The sequence below is a fragment of the Macaca nemestrina genome, chromosome 3, assembly GCF_043159975.1.
Source record: "Macaca nemestrina isolate mMacNem1 chromosome 3, mMacNem.hap1, whole genome shotgun sequence".
Classification (NCBI taxonomy): Eukaryota; Metazoa; Chordata; class Mammalia; order Primates; family Cercopithecidae; genus Macaca; species Macaca nemestrina.
Genome location: NC_092127.1, coordinates 29,308,125 through 29,329,453, shown reverse-complemented (window position 1 = coordinate 29,329,453; position 21,329 = coordinate 29,308,125). Strand labels below are relative to the sequence as shown.

The 21,329-nt window shown below is 36.3% G+C and overlaps 1 long non-coding RNA gene across 1 annotated transcript in view; it reads right to left on the bottom strand.

Annotated features, from left to right (window-relative positions):
* Nucleotides 1–21,329, bottom strand: part of LOC139362293 (uncharacterized) — a 39,122-nt gene that overhangs the window by 12,387 nt on the left and 5,406 nt on the right. Inside the window, exon 2 of the long non-coding RNA XR_011620863.1 lies at nt 4,500–6,423. This is a non-coding gene — a long non-coding RNA (uncharacterized lncRNA). The remainder of the gene's footprint in view (nt 1–4,499; nt 6,424–21,329) is intronic.

The following is a 21,329-nucleotide window of genomic DNA, read 5'->3' as shown; positions in this document are numbered from 1 at the left end:
ATGGTTGGTAATCAAAGATTTGTAGACTTAAGGCCGTGGGTTAGAATGAAAAAAAAAAAAAATTCTAGTGACTTTCTGATCTTTACTTCAGCTGTTCTTATTTGTCTGTAGAGAACTGAGTCACACAAACATCATTAAACTCTGATAGTTTCTATACACTCAATTATTTAGATATGAATTGTCACTCTTTTCAGATGATCCTCATTGGATCTCAGAAAAAATCTAGAAAAGTAGATCCTATATATTTCTCAGTTGTAAAAGTTTATTTACGGGGCAATCTGGCATATATTGCACCAGAAATGCATTGATGGGATCGTAGACTATCAGTCAGCATTCTGGGGAGTGCTATCTTTTGAAAGGTCATTCAATATAAGAGAGGTTTCTTTGTTGAAATTCTGTCTCCAACACATTAATTTTGTGAATTTGATCAAGTTACTTCATCACTTTCAACTTCAAGTTCGTCATTTGCAAACAGGAATTAATACCTATTTCTTAGGATTGTTTTGTGAATTGACAATAGTAAATGCAAAATACCTATCATAATAAACAGCATAGAATTGAATAGAAGATACCTTCATTTAACTACACTTCACCCAACTGAGTGTCTAGGAGCTCTATGCACTTTCCCCAAATAATAATTATAATAAATATATTTTAAAAAAATAATTAAATAAATATGTTTGCTAGAATGACTTTTTTTTCTAGTATGCCCTAGCACTATTGTTCCCTTTAGGGGAGCAACTTGATTATCAAGAGTCCATTGTGCTTGCTTAAAATATTTCTTTTTCTTTTATTTATTATCATTACATAGCTTAATTAATGAAAATAGGACCAAAGAAACTTATGTAAAAGAGATAGTAATTTATGTTAAAACTAAATTAAATATATTGGAAAGATTTGGTAAAGGTGAATCACTAAAAATGTCAAATTAGAGGTAGGTGAGGCATTTAAAAAAGACAAGATACTAAAATTTCATTTTTCTAGATGGCATCTACATTGATATTCCCATCTAAAGAAATTGCCCATCATATATTAAATGTGTGATTTGTGAAAGAAAGAGATGTGAAATGTCCATTGGTGTATGCCTAAGAGAGGAAATATCTCTTTTTTTACCCACTGCTTAGTTCATGGCTGAGGCACCTGTAACAAAAGCCAGATTAGCAAGAAGAAAGTATAAAACTCTGCTTAATGTAAGTTTTATGTTACACAGGAGCCTGCAGAAATGAAGATCCAAAGAAACAGAAAAACCTCTACATTTTGTGCTTGGATTTAATGAAGAATGGACCATCTTGGAGAAGTATGACCTAATATTAATAAACTGGGGGAAACTTAGCAAAGCCTGTTTGCTCAGATTTTTCTGTGTATCCCTGTGTCTTCAGAGATAATGGCAATCCTCTGGGTATAGGGAGAGAACAGCAATGAGGGTGTTATGACCTACTTCAGGTGAAGGTTAGCCAGATTTTATGGCTTGATTTAGAGGGGGGAGAGGGAAGGGGAAGGTGAGGGTGATATTCCTGCTTCTATTCTTTTTCCAAATGTGATGGTGCCCTATTTTAGGGCAGTGTGTTCTGAACCCAGTCAATATTAAAAGAGGCATCCTTGACTTTATATCAACTATTTAGAGAAAAAAGTTATATAAATATATGATTTTAATTGAAATAGACACACGTTAAAGTATGAAATTATTTCATAAACTCAACAGATTTTACTTTATTAGTCTCTAGTTGGTTTTTCTTAAACAAATATGTGGTTTCATCAGAAAACTTTAATACCTCAAGTAAACAAAATAACATAAAATGAAGGAAAATAAAATGAATCAGTAAAGGTAAATAAATACTTGGAAAAAATAGAAGTGTGTCACTAAGACATTTCATGTTAAGAAAAGGAAGTTAAAGTTTCAACACATGTCTAGGGGATAACTGAGAAGATGGAAATTGTGTTTATAATGATGTGACATCCAGGGATGGGTTCCAGGCTGAGCATTCCTCAAAGGACCTGCTGTGATTGCCAGAGGTAAAGCACTCTTTGACATATGCCAAAAGTTTAAATATTACATGCCTGGGAGAAAAGAAAAAAAAAATATGCTGCAATCATTCAAGTAAAATTCCGACTGCCTCCCTAGTTGACTTGTGTGTATTTGGAATAGATATCAAATAAATCATTTCTCTCCTTCACAGCAAGTGGGAAAGTCGATATATCCTGCTCAGATTCAAGACTAGCCCTGTGAAAAGGTGCGAGAAACTGTTCAGGTAGAGTGATTTGTGGAATATGGAATATTTTCACCTGGCCTAATAACATCTCTTAAAATATGTGTTTTTGTGTGTGTATATCGTTATCAAAATTTCCACCTTTGTCATTGAAAGTCTTTGGATTAAAGCAGGAATTTTTTTTTATTTCAAATAGAAAATTGACAAGTTTTAAAAATTTGCCAGCATCCATATTGCGCAGTGTATCTCATGAAATGCCGGCACATATTTTTGTAAGTTTGGTGGATAGAGGGGGTGCAATTTATCAGTAAGTACCAACATTTAACATAAAAAACATTATTTAGTATAATTTAGTATAAATTTTTTTTCACGGTTTTCATATTATACAAAACCCTCATAACATGTTGTGAAATGAAGTATGTAGCAATATGTTTATTGCTTACAAGTCCAAAAGAAACTGTCAACAACCTAAATGAATGTTCATCAGTAGACAAAAGGTTAAATAAATCAATGCAAAGATAAATAATGCAGGAAGGTTTTTAAAAAGTAAGATACATTCACATATGATTATTGAATAAATATTCCAAAGGTAAATTCAATGAGATAAAAGAACAGAATGAACAGTATCTTTGTTCTATATAAATATTGATATGGTTTGGCTGTGTCCCCACCAAAATCTCATCTTGAATTGTAACTCTCACAATTCCCATGTGTTCTGGAAGGGACCCGGCAGGAGGTGATTGAATTTTGGGGGTGGGTCTTTTCTGCATAGTTATCGTGATAGTGAATGAGTATCATGAGATCTGATGGTTTTAAAAATGAGGGTTTCCCTGCTCAAGTTCTCTCTTTGTCTACTGCCATCTATGTAATATGTGATTCGCTCCTCCTTGCCTTCCGCCATGATTGTGAGGCCTCCCCAGCCATGTGGAACTGTAAGTCCATTAAATCTCTTTCCTTTGTAAATTGCCCAGTCTCCGGTGTGTCTTTATCAGCAGTGTGAAAACAGACTAATACAAATATACTTGCAGGCATGCAATTATAGAAACATTAATTAGAGCTAGTTGTCTATCTATATATATTTCACATGTGCTTAGAAATTTTCAGTGAATACAAATAAACTGTTCTTAGTGAATACGGAGGGTTAAGTAGGATGATTAATTTCACACTTCATATATACCATTCTATATAATATGACTTTTATAAACCATGTGGATGTAATAGTGAACACCTCTTCCCCATTCCTGTTTTTCATAATGTTACTACCATTTAATTCTTTGTGCTACCAGAACTAATCCTATACGCCTTTTATGTTTGTTTACATCAATAACCATAAGAAGCCCAAGACTCCCAGGATACCACTCATTCCTTAGATTCCTACCCCAAATATTTCTAATAGGCCTCATCTTCCATTTCTCTCTGAAGACTAAAATATTCTGATGGTACCCTGCAATTCAGTCCACCACGAGCAAATTCTCCTTTGTCTTCTTTAATTGTTCCATCATTTGTTGCTCAACCTGAAATCTGTTTCTCCTATGAACTCTGCTTCCCCTGTAACCCCATCACAGAGTAGCCAGAAGAGGGTTCCATATCCTCCTTGTTTCTCATTTCCATTTCCAGGCACTCAGATCTAAGTCCCTTATCTTCAAACTATATCTATACTCTCCTTCCTTAGTGCCATCTTCTACTGATGATTCATTCACTCCTGTTCTTTAAGATTTTAGCACTTGTCTCACTAACATTCTCTAGCATTACTGCTTTTGTAATTAGTGGCAATTTAATTTCCATGTAAAAATTAATTTTCATATTTTAATGTATTTCATATTTTAATGTCCTTTCACTTCCTATACTCCAATAACATGTCTCCCACCTACCTCAATCATTTTCGTCCCTTTTCATTTGAAATAACCAAAATCCCTGCAGCATTTTCCTTCACTTTTTCACCTCCACCTCTTAACTTCTCAGCTCATTCCCAGTACTCTGACAATTCTTTCCTCTATTGCTGTATATAATTAACTGCTCATATAACTTGATTGTCTGTACCCACCTCAAATGGTCATTTCTCTAATGACTTATATTAGAGTCCTTGTTTTTTTTTTAAATTATAGTCACTTCCTGCTATCCTTAAACTTCCTTTCTGTTTTATAACTTCATTGTACTTACTTGCTAAAATGCCAACCCTAATAAAATCCAACTCTCCAACTAATTTTTGCCTGCACGGCCAAATATGACTGGCAAAAATGCGTACAATGAACAACAGCTTCCTGTAACAATGCTACATTTGCAACCACCCACCTTAGTGCTGCTTAGCATTCTTAAGCAATTCTCTAGTTCATTCATTTGCTCACTTGCTTTATGACTTCTCCCTTTTTATTAGACTTCCAATATCTTCCTGTATCCTTCCTCTTATCTGATGATCTTTCTTTTTATTTCCAAGAAAAAAGAAGCGATCAGCAAAGACTATTAGCTTGCCATTGTCACAGGACCTAGGGTGTCACTTCGCCTGCCTAAAACCTCTGTGGCCTGTGGTGCTTTTGCCCAAGTTTTGCTTGGGCCCACTGGGTTTGTTCTGCCCACTTGGCCTAGCAAACCGCACTAGACTTGTGCTACCAGCCTGGATCCCATGCCTGCCAAGGGAGAGTCCAGTGTGGAGCGGAGAGGGGTATATGAGCAAGAGAGCACAGCATCCAGCTACTGCACACAGCCAGGCATGTTGGCTGTGGCAGGGTGGTCAGCTACACATGCCATCACAGACGCCAGCTCCCTGAGAGGCTGTGGCTGGACCAGACATACAAGAAGCAGCTTCCACTATGGGCACTGGGGAAAATGGTGGCATCTGGAAGCTAGAAGATGCCAGGAACCACAGAGCCCCAAGGAGGGTGTCACAGTCTTGGCTTGAGGAACTCCTATTCTGGGCTCCCCGAAGGGCTGCAGCTCTTCTTTCTCTTCTCTCCTTCCTGTCACCTGCAAGGTGGAAAGTGGGAGGTATGTTTCAGTCCTGTTTGTGTTAGAGCTCTTTCAGTCCCACCATTCAGCAGATCCGGAATTCTTGTCCCACATCCAGGAAGAATGAGGTACATGGACTACTGGAGGGTGAGCAGGTGAAGAGGTGCTTTATTGAGTGACAATACGGCTCTCAGGTGACCCAGAGTGGGTGATCCCTAACCGTAGGCAGGTCATTCTGACATCTCCGCAGCTTTCAGCAGAGAGGAGACCCAGAGTGGATAGTTCTATCCACAGGCAGGTCATCCTGATGAGTATACAGCAATCAGCAGAGAGGAGACTCTTTTCTGGAGGCAAGCTGGATAGCTCTTTTCTGCAGGCAAGTCATCCCATTTGTCTGCTGGAGTCTGGCTGAGTTCAGGGTATTTATGAGCTTCAGAGGGGAGGCAGTCTGGGCTGATTGGTCCAGGGGCAGCCATGGGCAGGCCTGGATAAAACACCATAAGTTCTTTCTCTGTTCCATGAAACGGGCAGTCTGGTCCCCAGACTTCAGACCATCCCTGGCTTGAATGGGGAATTTCACCAGGGACCCACCTCTTTCTGCCCAGGAGCCTGTCTGCCTCCCCTGCAATCATGGCACCCAGGATCTTCATGACTAGGGGCACCTGCAGGCCCATGCTGAGCTGCCCTCCGCCCCTCCTTGGCCTCCCTCTCATGCTTGTCAGCATCCAAAGTCTAGAGGGGACCAAGGTGGCCAAAGGCATCCCGAGCATATGTACACATCCCGAGCATGTGTACACTCAGCTGGGTTGTGACAGTGCTCAGGCTCGGCCACAGCTTTGTTACAAAATCAGAGCAGGTGCCTGGAGCGAGGAGAGGCCAAGCAGCTGGAGGAGGCATTTCCAAGCCTCTGGGATCTTCCTGGGTCCCTGCAACTGGGTGGTTGAAGTTGTGCTTGAGGGGCAGGGCTCTCATCCCCCCAGTTTGGAAGGGGTTGGGACTCCCCTCTGTTTCCAGCTTCCACTGACTCCACAAAGGGAGCAGCACCAGTCACACCTCACCTGCTGCAGCCGTTGTCTTTGCAGCAGCCACTCCAGATGGGCCACGGCTGTCATCACTGCCACCACACAATTTAGCACAGCTTCATATGTTCCCATAAAAAAAGATGAAGGAATGATTCAGTTGCTCTTTCTAGGCATTACATTTAGATTTGTCTGGGAGAGTTCCACTTATTCTCAAGGGGGTGTTGGTTTGGATAATAACTATTTTGTCTCACCTGTTTGGGAATAAAAACAATAATTAATAATATCGGTGATTATGTTAGGATATTAAGATTTGAATTCTTCAGCTCTCACTCTTTTTTTAAATTTACTTCAATCAAGTTTTGTTTCCACCAATCTACCCAAGCAATGATTTTGACATTGTTACATTCAGTAATTAGTTCTTACGCTACATCTTACTGGACCTATCAGCATCATTTGAGAGGGTTGATCACATCCCTCTTCTTGAAACTTATTCCTTGCTCGTCACTGGGGACACCACTATTATTCTGTTTTTCTTCCACCTCATTGGCTTCTGTTTTTCAATTTCCTTGGAGAGTTCCTCCACTTCTCTCTAACAATTAAAATCGGTGTTTGCTGAGATTAGACATTTTTTTCCTTCTCTGTTTAGATGGTGTGGTAGATTGATTGTAAAATTCCTCTCTATTTATTTTTCAACCTTAAGCTATGCATGTGCAGTGTGAGGCTGTGGTTCCTGCCATCAAATGATGTAATCTATTTCCCATTCCTTTTAGTCTGGGTTTTCTCTAACAGGATGAGACAGAGGTACTACTTTGCCAGTTTTCACTCTAGGCCTCAAGGGACCTTGCATACTTCCACTTTCTCTTTGGGAACACAAAGGTCATCATGTGAACAAAGCTGGTTTAGTATATTGAACAAAGAAAAAAAACCCATAGTTTAATTATATCTGTGATCTCAAATGAGAGCCAACAATTGTCAGATATGCAAAAGAAGGCAACTTAAAATACAGAGTTCCCAGAACACCTGAGCATTGACCTATAAACAAACACAGCCAATATCAATTAAGCCTAATTTAGATGAGCAGAACTGCCGAGGTCACCTATAGATATGGGGTCTATATCTATAATATGCATGTATTTTTTAAGCCGCCAAGTTAAGTAGCAATTATTTTAATTATTTACATGTGAAGGAAGAGAGTAGTATGGCCAAATCATTCAAACTTTTAGACTCCTAGGAGAATAAGAAAAAAATATCTGCCTGCAATAAATCTTTTTTTTTTTTTTTTTTTAAAGAACCATGAGATAACTAGACAGGTTTCACTCTGCCAGTTTCTACAACTGTTTTAACCAAGAAGGTTAAGAAAGAGATAAAAAAAAGGTTTGGGGCCACTGGAGATTAAAGCTCAATAATAAGATTTAAAGGTCTTGTGAACTGAAACTGAGACATCTCATCTTTTTCAATTCAACGTTTGCCTTCTAGAGAGCCTAGTGAATTTATAAAAACAGAGTAAAATAAATTCAAAAGTTATGTCAAGAAGCAGAAAATAAAGAGAAGAATAAAAGTTATCTGAGTACTACTTTTATCAGAAAAAAAGTGACTTTATAGGAAATAGAAACAGTAATAGGTCATTGACACAATAAATAGATTTGATATCTTTTTCCCTCCCAAATTTCCTTTTTTTTAAAAAAATTCTATACCACTATACTAAAATTATTTTAATTATTTTGCATAACATATATAGAAAAAAAGATGCTGTCTCAATAACTGATGAGTTTTCTTAAAAACGAGTTTGCTTTAAACTACTTTTTATCTAGTTTTATATAAAATATAAGAATTTCTGTAATGGATCTTATTACCTAATAAATTAGCATAATACTCATATCAATAAATACTTATTTGTATAACATTAGTTAACACATAGGAGAAAACATGGCTTTAAAAGAAAAGGGCTTGAGATTTTGAAAAAGACTAGAAGACGGAGAAAAGTCTAGAGGTTGAATAATGTTGGAGCCAAGAAGTTATGCTGTGATGCAGGTAGATATTACAAAAATGGATATCTGACCCACTGACAGAGAGAGGTGCCAAAGATCAAGTTAATGTAAAGCAATGACTTAACTTTAATATTAGTAGCAAATTAGTAATCTCAAGCCTCCACTGTTAATACGAATTTCAATAACAAACACTATACTATGTTCTTGAGCACACTAAAAAAGAAGAGAGTGATAACTGGGAAGATAAAAGGAAGATAATATTTCATAGATCTCTGCCACCTCATAGGTGGGTAAATTTTCCATGGCGGTTTTAACAAACTGTGTAGATAAGATTTGTGTTTCTCTCATTAATCTCAAATAAGAAAGTCATATACAAAGTTTCTATCATTCAAAAGAATGTATGTCAAATATAGCACCGGAAGCATCTTTATTTGAACAGTCTACCTTATGAGAAGTACAAATAGTTCCCCTCTCTCTGTTTTAGTTGGCTGGATTAGTCTTCACTCTATAATACATTGTAACATTCAAGATGCATGTTTCTTTTTAAATAAGGATAACGAGATGATTTTTTTTTTTTTTTGAGACAGAAATAAAAGGCTGGAGTGCAATGGCGTGAGCTCGGCTCACTACAAACTCTGCCTCCTGGGTTCACATTCTTCTGCCTCAGCCTCCCGAGTAGCTGGGACTACAGGTGCCTGCCACCATGCCCAGCTAATTTTTTGTATTTTTAGTAGAGATGAGGCTTCACCATGTTAGCCAGGATGGTCTCGATCTCCTGACCTCGTGAGCCGCCCACTTCGGCCTCCCGTGATGATGTTTTGATAGCAAGACAAAAAAACTTGAATTAGGTAAACTATTTTCTCAATCTAGTGTGCGCTGGCTTTATAACAATATGTCAGTGAATTCTATTAACAGAATTTGGTTTGCTGATGACACAGATGTGTGATAAAACATTAACAAAGACATTTGGGAATTATTCGTGTTTTTAGTAATTTTGTAAGTTGATAGAGAGCGCTGAAAGCTGTGGTCTGCACTTTGAATATAATATTTTGCCATTCCATCTAGGAATAAACTCAGTCTTTTCTGACTGCTTTAGCACTGGTATGTTCATTTAAATTTAAGATGTTCTCAAATCAAACAAGCATCTAAACAGCAGTAAAATCCAACCATAAAAATGTGAATTCCCTGACTGACAAAACCGAAGCAACTGTGACATCTGAAGGGAACACATGTCCTTAGATCATTGATGACTTTCACTTCAAAGTGCTGATTTTTCTGTGTCACGATAAATCTATCTAAAATAAAATATTACCCAAGGATGTTTCCTTAGTTTTATTCTCTATGTTGTATTGGTTTCCTTCCTTTTTTCTTTTAATAAAATGGATCATCAAAGGACTAACTCAGGGAGAAACAAAAAAGAAAAGCACTTGAATCTAATATTTTCATGAGTTTTTAAAACAGGCTCAGACTTTGATCATTTCTCATTAGGTCAAAGAGTATTTGGTACCCCTTGAATGGAACCATATGGTAGGTTATATCAAATTTAATTCACTAGTTCATTATGGCAAAATGAAAGAAAAAAATCTACTTTTACTGTGGAATAAATGCATTTATATAAAACAAGCACAGATCATACACACACACACACACATACACATTCCAATTTAAAAGTCTCTAATCACTGCTTTTGGGTAAACTAATATTATACATTATAAGAAATTAGAAAATGAAGTATATAGTTGAATTTAACATTAAGTAAATGTGGTAGTATTCATTCTTCTATGACAATGCAGGTACATTCACATTTTAGTTTATTTACCACGGAGGTCTGTGTTATTTAATTTAGTGTTTAATTATTTCTTATAGTGTAATGGATGCTGTGAAGTGTCCATACATGGGTACAACTTGAGTTCTTAGTTCACAATATAAAGCAGAATATATTTTATTTCCCTACTGTGTCTAGGATGCATGTAAAACAAAATATTCAGGTTCAGTAGTGAAACAAGAAATCGGGATTCTTTATTATACAATTTCATACACCCATTTCATTAGAAACACATGGATATTTGTGGCCATATTTAAATCCTCCTTTAAGCTACTGATGGAGAGCAGTTTAAATATGGTATAGCAGTTTAGATGTAGTTGATCTATACCATCTCTTATTGATAATCTATTGGCCATTGGGTTGCCAGCCATGGTCTACCTTAGGTATTTTGCTTTAGTAAATAATATTCACTAATAAATATATTTACTGGGATTTTTTTTTGTCCAAGTGCATTAGAATTTTGCTTTATGGCTTTTTAAGGATTCTCCTAGTAGACTGTGTGTGTGCATCTGTGTGTCATACAGTATATATAGTAAAGTATACATATATAACATAATATATATATTTTGTGTGTATATATACATATATATGTGTATGTGTGTATGTATGTGTGTATGTATGTGTGTATGTATAGTGTGTGTTTAATTATTAGAGTTTAATATTAATATTGGTGTGTGTGTATATATATATACACACACACTATATATGTATGTCATATATATATAGTGTGTGTGTGTGTATGGCCAAGTGCTACAAGTGCCAGTAAAAGCCCATAGTTGACTTTTTTCCCTTTGTCTATTTAGATGTTGGTGATTTAGAATGACTTTAATGCTAATTGAAAAGGAACAATAATGTCATCTCTTGCTTTGTTTATTTAATTTATTTAAAGGGAACTTAGATGTTTCTTATTGTTGTGACATTTAACTTGATTTGTATTACTGTCTTTAAAACTTCTAGAGAAGTTTAAACATTATTCTTCTTTCTTCTAATCCATTTTTATTCATATCTAGGTATTATTTTTCTGTGGTGTGATCTTTTAGTATATTATTATCATTATCTTTTAACCCTCCAATTTACTAACAGAAGATGATGAACTGTAGGTGGCCTCATTTCTTCTATTAACATGCTTAAGTTAATATTTCTTCCTGCCTTACATTTTCTACCACACTAAGAGAAATAAAAACATACAAACAGATTATATGTATTTTATAGACAGTTGTCAAAAATATTGGGAACAATTAGAAATAAAACAATGATCAAGAACAAACTTAGGATCCAAAACTCAAACAAGTGTTGGAAAAACTGTAGAGAAATTGGAAGACCCCTTATATGTTGTTTTGCATCATGTGAAATGGTGTGACTACTCTGAAAAACAGTTCGGCAATTCCTTAAAATGTTAAACATAGACTTACCGTATGACATAGCTATTTCACTCTTAAAGGAATACCTAAGACCGAGTAATTGATAAAGAAAAGAGACTTATTTTGGCTCATAGTTCTGCAGACTGTATAAGCATGAAAGCAGCGTCGGCTCGGCTTCTGTTGAGGGCCTCAGGAAGCTTACAATCATGGCAGAAGGTGAAAAAGGAGCAGGCACCTCACGTGGCAATAGACTGAGCAAGAAGTAGACAGGAGGGGGTGTCAGGCTCCTTTAAACAATCAGCTTTCAGGTAAACCAACAGAGCAAGAGCTCACTCATCACCAAGAAGATGGTGCTAAGCCACTCATGAAGGATCTGCCCCCTTGATGGGACATCTGTCACCAGGCCCCAACTCCAACATTGAGATTGGAAGTAAACAAATATCCAAACTATATCATACATGAATGCTCACAGAATTATTCATAATACCAAAACTGGAAGAAACCCAAATGTCCATCAATTGATAAGTAGTTAAACAAAATGTAGTATCTCTATGCCATGTTAAAAGAAATGAAGTGCTAATACGTGATACAACATGAATAAACCTAAAAATATTATAAATTAAGAGAGTCACAAAGGAGCACTTGTTTTATGATTTCATTTATGTGAATGGTCTAAAATAGGCAAATCTATAGATGACAAGTATATTAATGCTTGGCTATGGCTGGGAGATAAGGATGTGGAAGGTATTTGGGAGTGAATGCTAAAGTCTACGAGGTTTCTTTTTGAGGTGGTGAAAATGTTCTAAAATTAGACTATGTAGTTACACAATGTTTTGTAGTTTCCCTGTGGATGTCGGGATAAACTTCCCACCAAATATCGGTTTGTATGTCAAGACTGATGATGCAACGTGCACTGGGAAGATATGAAAAACCTTATTACTCATATTATGCGACTCTCCAGGGAGCGCAGGCCTGGCACAAGCCAGCCCAGATCACAGAAAGTGAAAAGAGTCAGGTGGCTTTGGCTGTTACAGTCGCTAGGAAGCAGGGCCACAGGGAAGGTTCTTGATCATGGGACAGGGTTTGCATGGTTTGAACTATGAACAAGCTGAGGGAGAGAGGGCGAGGAATTTCTTATGGCCTTGCCCAGGTGTGGGGCAAAAGAGGAAGGGAGAAAAGGAAAACCAATAGTGATTAAAAGCTTAAGATAAAATATCTGAAATAGAGTCTTCCTCTTTATTACACACAACCCAGTAAATGTACTAAAAACCATTGAATTATACATTTAAAATGGGTACCTTTTATAAATATGCATGTTATGGCTCATTAAAGCTATTTAAATGAAAACCCGACAAACAGAAAATGTTGGTCACAATGTGGAGCCAGCAGAAATGTCATATATTACTGATAAGAATATTTAATGATAAAACCACTTTGGAAAAAGTTTTTGACATTTACTTTAACTATCAGTTACCAGTTTAGCACGCAATTTACTTTTAAGTATTTTAATCTATGAAGAATAATTACTGTTTTTTATCAAAAGCTCATGCAAGACTTCATAGAAGTTCTACACATAATAAACAAAAAGTTCAAATAACCCATCAACAGAGGAAGATACACCTAAGTTGTGGTATGTGGGTGCAATGGAATGCCACTTGGCAGTGAAATGGAACAGAATACTGCTACCTACAACAGTGAAAGAATCTCAGAGGTATTATGCTGCTTTAAAGGAGCTAGACACAAAAGAGTTGTAAGATTAAATTTCTATTACATTCCTAAACTGGCAAAACTAATCCATAGTGAAAAAAATGTAATTGCCTCTCTTATAGGGATGGGCCCATTAGGGCCACAAGAGAAGTGTTCTGGGTTAAGAAAAATGTTCTATAGCTTGCTAGGTCTTTGGGTTAAATCAGTGTATTTATTTGTCAAAATTATATGGCTTAGATATGTGAAATTTAATGTACATCGCTTTTACCTCAAAAGAGACTATAAAATACTAGTAATTAAGTTGGGGAGCTTGGAGTTGGAGTAGATATTGATGAATCAAAAATTATAGAGGCCGGGCGCGGTGGCTCAAGCCTGTAATCCCAGCACTTTGGGAGGCCCAGACAGGAGGATCACGAGGTCAGGATATTGAGACCATCCTGGTTAACACGGTGAAACCCCGTCTCTACTAAAAAATATTAAAAAATTAGCCAGGCGAGGTGGTGGGCACCTGTAGTCCCAGCTATCAGGAGGCTGAGGCAGGAGAATGGTGTGAACCCGGGAGGCGGAGCTTGCAGTGAGCTGAGATCCAGTCACTGCACTCCAGCCTGGGCGACAGAGCGAGACTCTGTTTCAAAAAAAACAAAACAAAACAAAAAACAAAAAAAAATACCGCCAAAATTATAGAGTAATGATTTGTTGAAACTAGGTGATTCATTCATGAGGTTTTATTGTAATATTTGATTTACTTTGTACAGGTTTGACATTTTTCATAAAAGTATTTTTAAGAGTTTCATAGGCAGAGATGGTGACAATTCCTGAGAAATCATAAAAAGTGATATGGTAGAGCACTGCTGTTTGGCTAAGAATGTTTAACTATAGTGAATTTGAGGCTTTCTCATTGTGGTAGGAAGCTACATACAAGTTTAAGCATTTGATGGGGAAAGCTTATTGAGATAACGTTATAATAATAGGTATCTAAAAATGATTGATGCATTTGAAAAGACCTACAGCATTCTCCTAAATTTATGATGTATGGTCATGGCATATTTTAGTTTATGCCTCAACATATCTTTGTACATTTTAGATCTATTTAATGTGTTTTGCTACTTCTAATTGCATACACTTGTGAAATACTTAAGATTTCAGTTTTTATTTCTTAAGACTATATTTATGAACTGTCATAGATTTAAAATATCAAACGTTTTACTCATGAATATATACATAGAGTTGTGCCTTTAGGCATTGGCAAAAATATGACCCATGAAATCTGTTTTGCTCAATTCTTTTTGAAATTCTAGGTTAGGTGCATTATTCAGGATTACAGCATAACTGCATTGCATATTTAAGGCTTGTTCTGAATTTCTAATTCCCAGGTCAATTCTATACTAAAATGTATTACCTTGTTTTCCTGTTAAAAGTTACCAACAATATTTGAAATGTCAATATCATGCCTCACAGGAAGATGTTAAGGAATGATTACTTTAGAAAACTTAAACCTTTCATAAATTCAGATGTTTTAATATTTGATTCTGTATATTTTACTCAAAAGTTACATAAATATGTTTTTGACTACAGTATAGATGTAAATATGTGCTCTACAATTTAAACCTGGTATTTTATGCAACTGCATGTATGATATTATTCTTATTGTTACTACCATTTTATCTTATTTTTGAAAGATTAGTGATCAAATGAGGAGTGTTAGATGAGAAGACCTCATTTACTTAGACTTGGGTATAACCTTCAGTTCTTCCTCAGATAATCCATCAAAATAATCAACGCAGATTTACAAAGCTTTTCATTCCAAGCAGATTGGTATATAGAATCAAAATAGTGCCAGACCTTAAAGTCATAACACATGGACTCTAGGTAGTACAGTTGAATCACTAACTTGTGACAATGTTTAGTCAAGAAAATTTGCAAACAGGCATTCAGAATTCAGTTATACAAATGAGAGAATAGGATTATATTTTTTAAAGGTAAAAAGCAAGGATGAGAGTAAGTATCTTAGTAAATGTCAAGACAATAACTGGAACAGAGAAAAAATTTTAAGAAAACATATGTTCTCATTTTTACTTATCCACAACTTCTCACTTTATTCTAACTTTCCACCCCTCATTCTCAAAGGTCCTGCTCCACCAGTCTGACAGGGTTAAAGTATTTATAAGTTTTAGGTCATCTTTGTGTTTGGATATGGTGAATGAAATAAGCTTGTGAATCAAGCAAACCTTACAAACTGTTAAAGAATAGAATTAAGCCCCAGTCAAAACTGTCAATCCTATAATTGACTTCTTTTCTTTAAAATACTTTTCTTTGTATTGAATAAAGATGCAGAAGTGCAGGTCACCATGCCAAATTCAAAAGGAAACCCAGAGTTTTGCATGTTCCTTGCAAGACTTCCCCGCCTGCCCCAAAACTCATACAATCACCACGAAAATTGTATGGTCCAGCATCAGGATAATCCTACCACATCCTCATTTCTTTTTCTATCAGTCTAAGGCAGAAGCCCAAGAATCCCTGACCCTTCTCCACCGGGCTTTGTACATCTCCTTTCATGACTTCCTATGACCTCTTTTCAAATCTCAAAATTATTCCGATTTTATTGTCTACAACTCACAGTCAATCATCAGAACAATCTCACACAATTGTTAATCCCACATTATCCTGTCAATCTATGTCCTTGTTTGGCAAATCTCTACACTGCTCAAATCCAATGTTTACGTATCCTGCCTCTGCACTGTCTGCATGGTTGAAACACACTTCCATCAGCATACAAATAGTCTGAAATTTATGCTAGGAGAAATAGTACAAAACCCACTGTACACATTGCATCCTTCCTAGGTATTAATTTGTAATTCTTTTCCCTTAACACCACCAAATGTTCTTGAAAGAGTTGTCTGAGCTCATTTTTTCTAACTCTTCTGCAACTTTTTCTTACTGAGCTCTCATAGTCAGGTTTCTCTCCATTCACTTCTCAGCTCTTGTCAAGGCCACTGCGTGGTGCTAAATCCAGTGGTGAATTATTACTTCATGTAGATTTATCAGCAGACATTGAAAAAGTCAATCCTTCCCTTTTTCTTAAAACATTTCTTTACATGGCTTTTGGGAAACTACTCTCTCAGTTTTCTGACCACAACGGCTGCTCCTTCTTATATATTATTATTGTTTTGCTGACTTTGCTTCATCACTCTGATGTTTCTGAACTCAGGCCACAGATGTTCTCGCCTCTCTCTTTATTCACACCTTTGAAGTTTCTATCCAGTTCTTTAATTTAAATATCCTCTTTTTACAATGACTCACATGTTACAGCCACTTCTCCCTTGAACTTTAGCTTTACTTGCCTACTTGACACCTCTATTTTGATATTCACTAGGTATCGTTAACTTAAGAAATGCTCCTGAAACAATTTTTATTTCCTACCTCCAAATATGTTCCCTCTACATTCTTTTTTTTTTTTTTTTTTTTGAGACATAGTCTCACTCTGTCTCCCAGGCTGGAGTGCAATGGTATGATCTCAGCTCACTGCAACTCCGCCTCCTGGGTTCAAGTGATTCTCCTGCCTCAGCCTCCCAAGTAGCTGGGATGACAGGCATGTGCCACCATGCCTGGCTAATTTTTGTGTTTTTAGTAGAGACGAGGTTTCTCTATGTTGGCCAGGCTGGTCTGGAACTCTTGACCTCGTGATCTGCCTACCTCAGCCTCCCAAAGTGATGCTCCCTCTACATTCTTACCTACCTCAGCAAAAGAATACTTCATCCTTCCAGTTACGTAGGACAAGAAATTGGAAGTCATCCAAGACTCCTCTTTCTCTCATATCCCACACTCCATCTGTCTATTGTTGATGTTACCTTTAAAATATCTCCCAGGTCTGAAGCTTCCTTATCCATATTCCTCTATCATTTTGACCCAAACCACCATCATCTCTTGTTAGGATTAAAACATTCACTTCCTAATTGACACCCCCTCATACACATGCTTCTTTCTTCTCTCTACTAAAAGTCACTCTTACCACAACAGCAAGATTGAACCTGTGAGAACCAAAGCAAATTATATCACCTCTGTGTTTAATTCTCTCCAGTGGCATCTCATTTCATTTAAAGTAAAAGCCAGTGTCCTTAAACCTTTTCCTTTTAGCCCCGAAATACTTGCTAATGGCACCTGGGGTTGCAGCGTTTACCCTGAGATAACTTTGTCATGAAATATCGAGCTTTTATTATTATTTCTCCATCACTTTAGTATATTGACTTTGGAAACAAAAGACATCATTCTGTTTATAGAATTCTGTTTTGAGCAGTGGTGTTTGCATTTACAAAATAGTAATTCTGGATCACCGAAAATGTTAAATCCCAGAAAATGTTAACATTGTTCTCAAACAGTTGTTGGCCAAAGATTCATTTGATGAACCCGATTTTTCCGATATAGAAGATTCTGATTATTCCAACAATTCTGATGTTAGTTCTGTTTAGAATTAACTCCAAAACAGTTTTTGTATTTTATTTTCACATTGAAAATCAGTCAAATTTGCTTCAACCTCAGAGTCTTTTTATGTAGAATTAAATGAGTGCCTGCAGTGAGCTGCACTTTTTTTCCTAAACAGGAAAAGGGTTAAAATGTCTTACAAGTTATATATATACACACACATACACACACATACATACACACATATATACATACATACACATATATACATATATGTGTGTGTGTATATATATATATATATATGAGAAAGAAAAAGAGAGAGAGAGAAAGAGAGAGAGAGAGAGAGAGAGAGAGAGACTCGCTCTGTCACCCGGGCTGGAATGCAGTGGCACAGTCTTGGCTGACTGCAACCTTTGTCTCCCGGGTTCAAGTGATTCTGGTGCCTCAGCCTCCTGAGTAGCTGGGATTACAGGCATGTCCCACCACTCTCGGCTTACTTTTTGTATTTTTAGTAGAGACTGGGTTTCGCTATGTTGGCCTGGCTGTTCTTACACTCCAGGCCTCAAGTTATCTGCCCACCTAAGTCTCACAAAGTACTGACAGGTGTGAGTCACTGCTCTAGACCTAGAAATTCTATATTATATGGACCCTCACTACTTCTTTGACCTCACTTTGTTTATCCTTCATCACTACTCACTGGATTGTACCCACACTGACTTCTTTGAATTTACATGAGCCTCATTAGCATTTTTCTACCTCCTTTGCATTTGCGCTCTATGAGAAATACTACTTTCTGTCCTTCTGTTTTCTATGTTTCTGTTCAAACAACACTTTAACATTGATTTTTTTCTCTTAAATTCTGTATAATACAGCAAGCCATCCCTTTATTTCCTATTCACATTTCTTACCTTTATTTTCTCCATAATAGTTACCACTAAGTGATATGTGTGTTTAATTATTTGTTTTTGTATTTTTGTCTTGTCTCAGATGTAAGCCAATTAAAGGAAGAAGCTTTATTTTATTCATTACTAAATTCGTTGCACTTCCAAAGGTGCATGACCTGTAGTAATATGCAGTAATTATTTGTACCATAAATGTGCAATGCATTAGGTCAGGGCTATAATGTGTGAGTAATACAAATTGATGACAGAGAAAAATGCAGGGGATGAAAAATAGGGGTAAAGGGAGAAGTAAGAGACTGTCAAGACATACAGGGCACACTTAAAATATAATGATGAAGTGCAAGTGAAAATTCAGAATCAGAAAACCTAGTTTCAGATTGCAGTTTTGCCACTTGGAGGATATATGCCTTTGGACAAATGACTTAAATTAGTTGTACCTCAATTCCCATGATTGATAAATAGGAATAGTAGCTATCTCATTACCTTATCAATATTAAATGCAATAATACTTAAACATGTTTAGCCACATGGTGGCATATAGTAAGTAAACATTCAGTGGTGGTTGAAAAACACAATAACATCAAAATAAATCAGAAATCAAATTGCCTAAAACTTCCATATTTCAAAAATATTTTTAGGATTAGCCCTATCCTTTGAAAGAGAAGGATTTTTTTTGTCTTATTTCTCCCATAATTTGCAGAATTATAGTACTATGATTGCTCACCTTATGAATAAAATAAAATTTAAGAACAAAATAATATGATTATAGAGAGAACAGAGGCATGTGTGTGTGTGTGTGTGTGTGTGTGAGAAACAGAGCTTTGTACCAATCACAGCTATTTCACTTAATGTCCTAGAGCCCCAATTTTCTTATTAACCTAAAATAATAATAATAAGACTGCATTACAAGGCTCTTATGAGGTGTTTTAGTTTTCTATTGCTGTGTAACAAATTACCTCACGCTTATCGTTTAAAAGCAATAGAGGTTTATCATCTCACAGTTTCTGTGGGTCAGAAGTCTGGGCGTTGTGTAGGAGTTCTCTGTTATTTTCTCAAAAATCTGAAATGAAGGTGTTGACTAGGGCTGCAGTTTTCATTTGAACCTCTTCTTTCTCTTCCAATCCCATTCAGGTTGTTGGCAGAATCCAGTTTCTTGCAGTTGTAAGCCTGAAGTGTCTCTCTTCTTACTGGACTGTCACCTGGGGTTCACTCTCAGTTCCTAGAACTTACCCTCAAGATCTAGTCATGGGCCCCCTGTATGATCATTTTAGAACATGCCTGTTTGTTTTCACCTGATTCAGCATGAGAGTGTTTGTTGCTGTTTCTTTTAAGCTCCACTGAATAAGTCATGACCACCCAGGATGATCTCCCTTTTGATTAACTCAGTCAACTGATTAGGGACCTTAATGACATCTGCAAAATCCCTTTTACCCTATAAGGTAACATAATCACAGGGCTGGTACCTACTGTTTTCATAGGTCCCATTTACCCTCAAGGAGAGGGAATTCTATCAGGACATGAGTCACCGGGGGGGTTATCTTAGAACTGTCTACCGTATGAAAATGAAAAGATTTGTCATATATGAAGCCTTTCCCCCATGACTTATTAACTGTGGTGGTCAACGAGACAACTTTGTTATTATTTTCCTAGTTTCAGATTCTAAATACATAATATGTTAATATTTTGGGGACTGGCTTGTACTTTTACAATATTTATACTTTAGAAAAATTACTGATTACAGAGATCACACAAAAGTATTCTCACTTCTTAGAGAGGACACTGATAAAATGTGTGAAATTCTTGTTCTGCTTTACCTCCATTTTAACTCACTATTTCTTCACTTGAGCAATTTGCTCGTCACATTCCCTAGGGGACTGAGAAAATTGTACTTGTACGATGTTGCAAAAGGAAACTTCCATGGCCTTCAAGTACAAGCTACATTATTTATTATCACATCAATGTTCTGGCAGGGTTGCTTGTAAGTAGATATACTGATTTAATCTGAAGATCAGTCAGGTGAGCTCAGTTTTGCCTTGGGCTATCAGATAAGGAATGCATCTTACTTTTGCAGTGTTTTAGAAGCCAAGCTCATTGAAGAAAATATTCAGATTTACAGCAATTTTCAACCAATATTACTCTGCTTCTTTGGCCAATATAATTGAACAAAAACCTAACTTTTAATTGAAATTATTCTCATCTACATTAGCTGTGAAATTTCTTCGATAAAGATGAAAGTTACTAACTCAAAATCTAAGCTAGTTGCTAACTTTATGAATATGAAAATCTTGTAATATATAACTTCTCTTTTCAGGTACTCGTTTCTTTTTTCTTGTATCAGCACTTCGTTGAACATTGTTAACAACATATTAATACTATATGATAAAATCTGAAAACTTTATAAAAGCACTTAAAGATAGACTATCATAATGTGCATAAACTAGTATTAAATTAAAGTATTTCTAATGTAAAATATAGTAAATTTAACAAAACAGGATCATTTAGAAATATTACAAAGTAAACATACCAATCTCTGCGAATGGCACATACCATTAGGATAAAAAAGAATGCTGTGTTCTTATTAGGGTAAAAAAGAATGCATTTGGTCAAGGGACTAGCCTCAAAAATCTAAGTAATGACTTACCTGAAGCTCTGTGCACCATCCTAACCCCATCCCCACATACTTTCATTCTTCACTCTTATGGCCACATACCTACTACATCTAGGGAAAGCTATTTCTCAAACTATGGCACCAAGATAATTCTTAAGGAAAAAAAAAAATTCAGCCTTTATTTGCTCACTAGATTTAGTTTCAGAGGAACTTTGCTGTCGCTCCTGCTGCTGTTAGTTTTCATACCATTCTCTACCCTAAATTCAGGAATAAGTTTATTCTTGTATGTAATTTCCACCCCTTCCCTTAAGAACTAGAGGTATTCACCAGACCCCAACATTGAATAT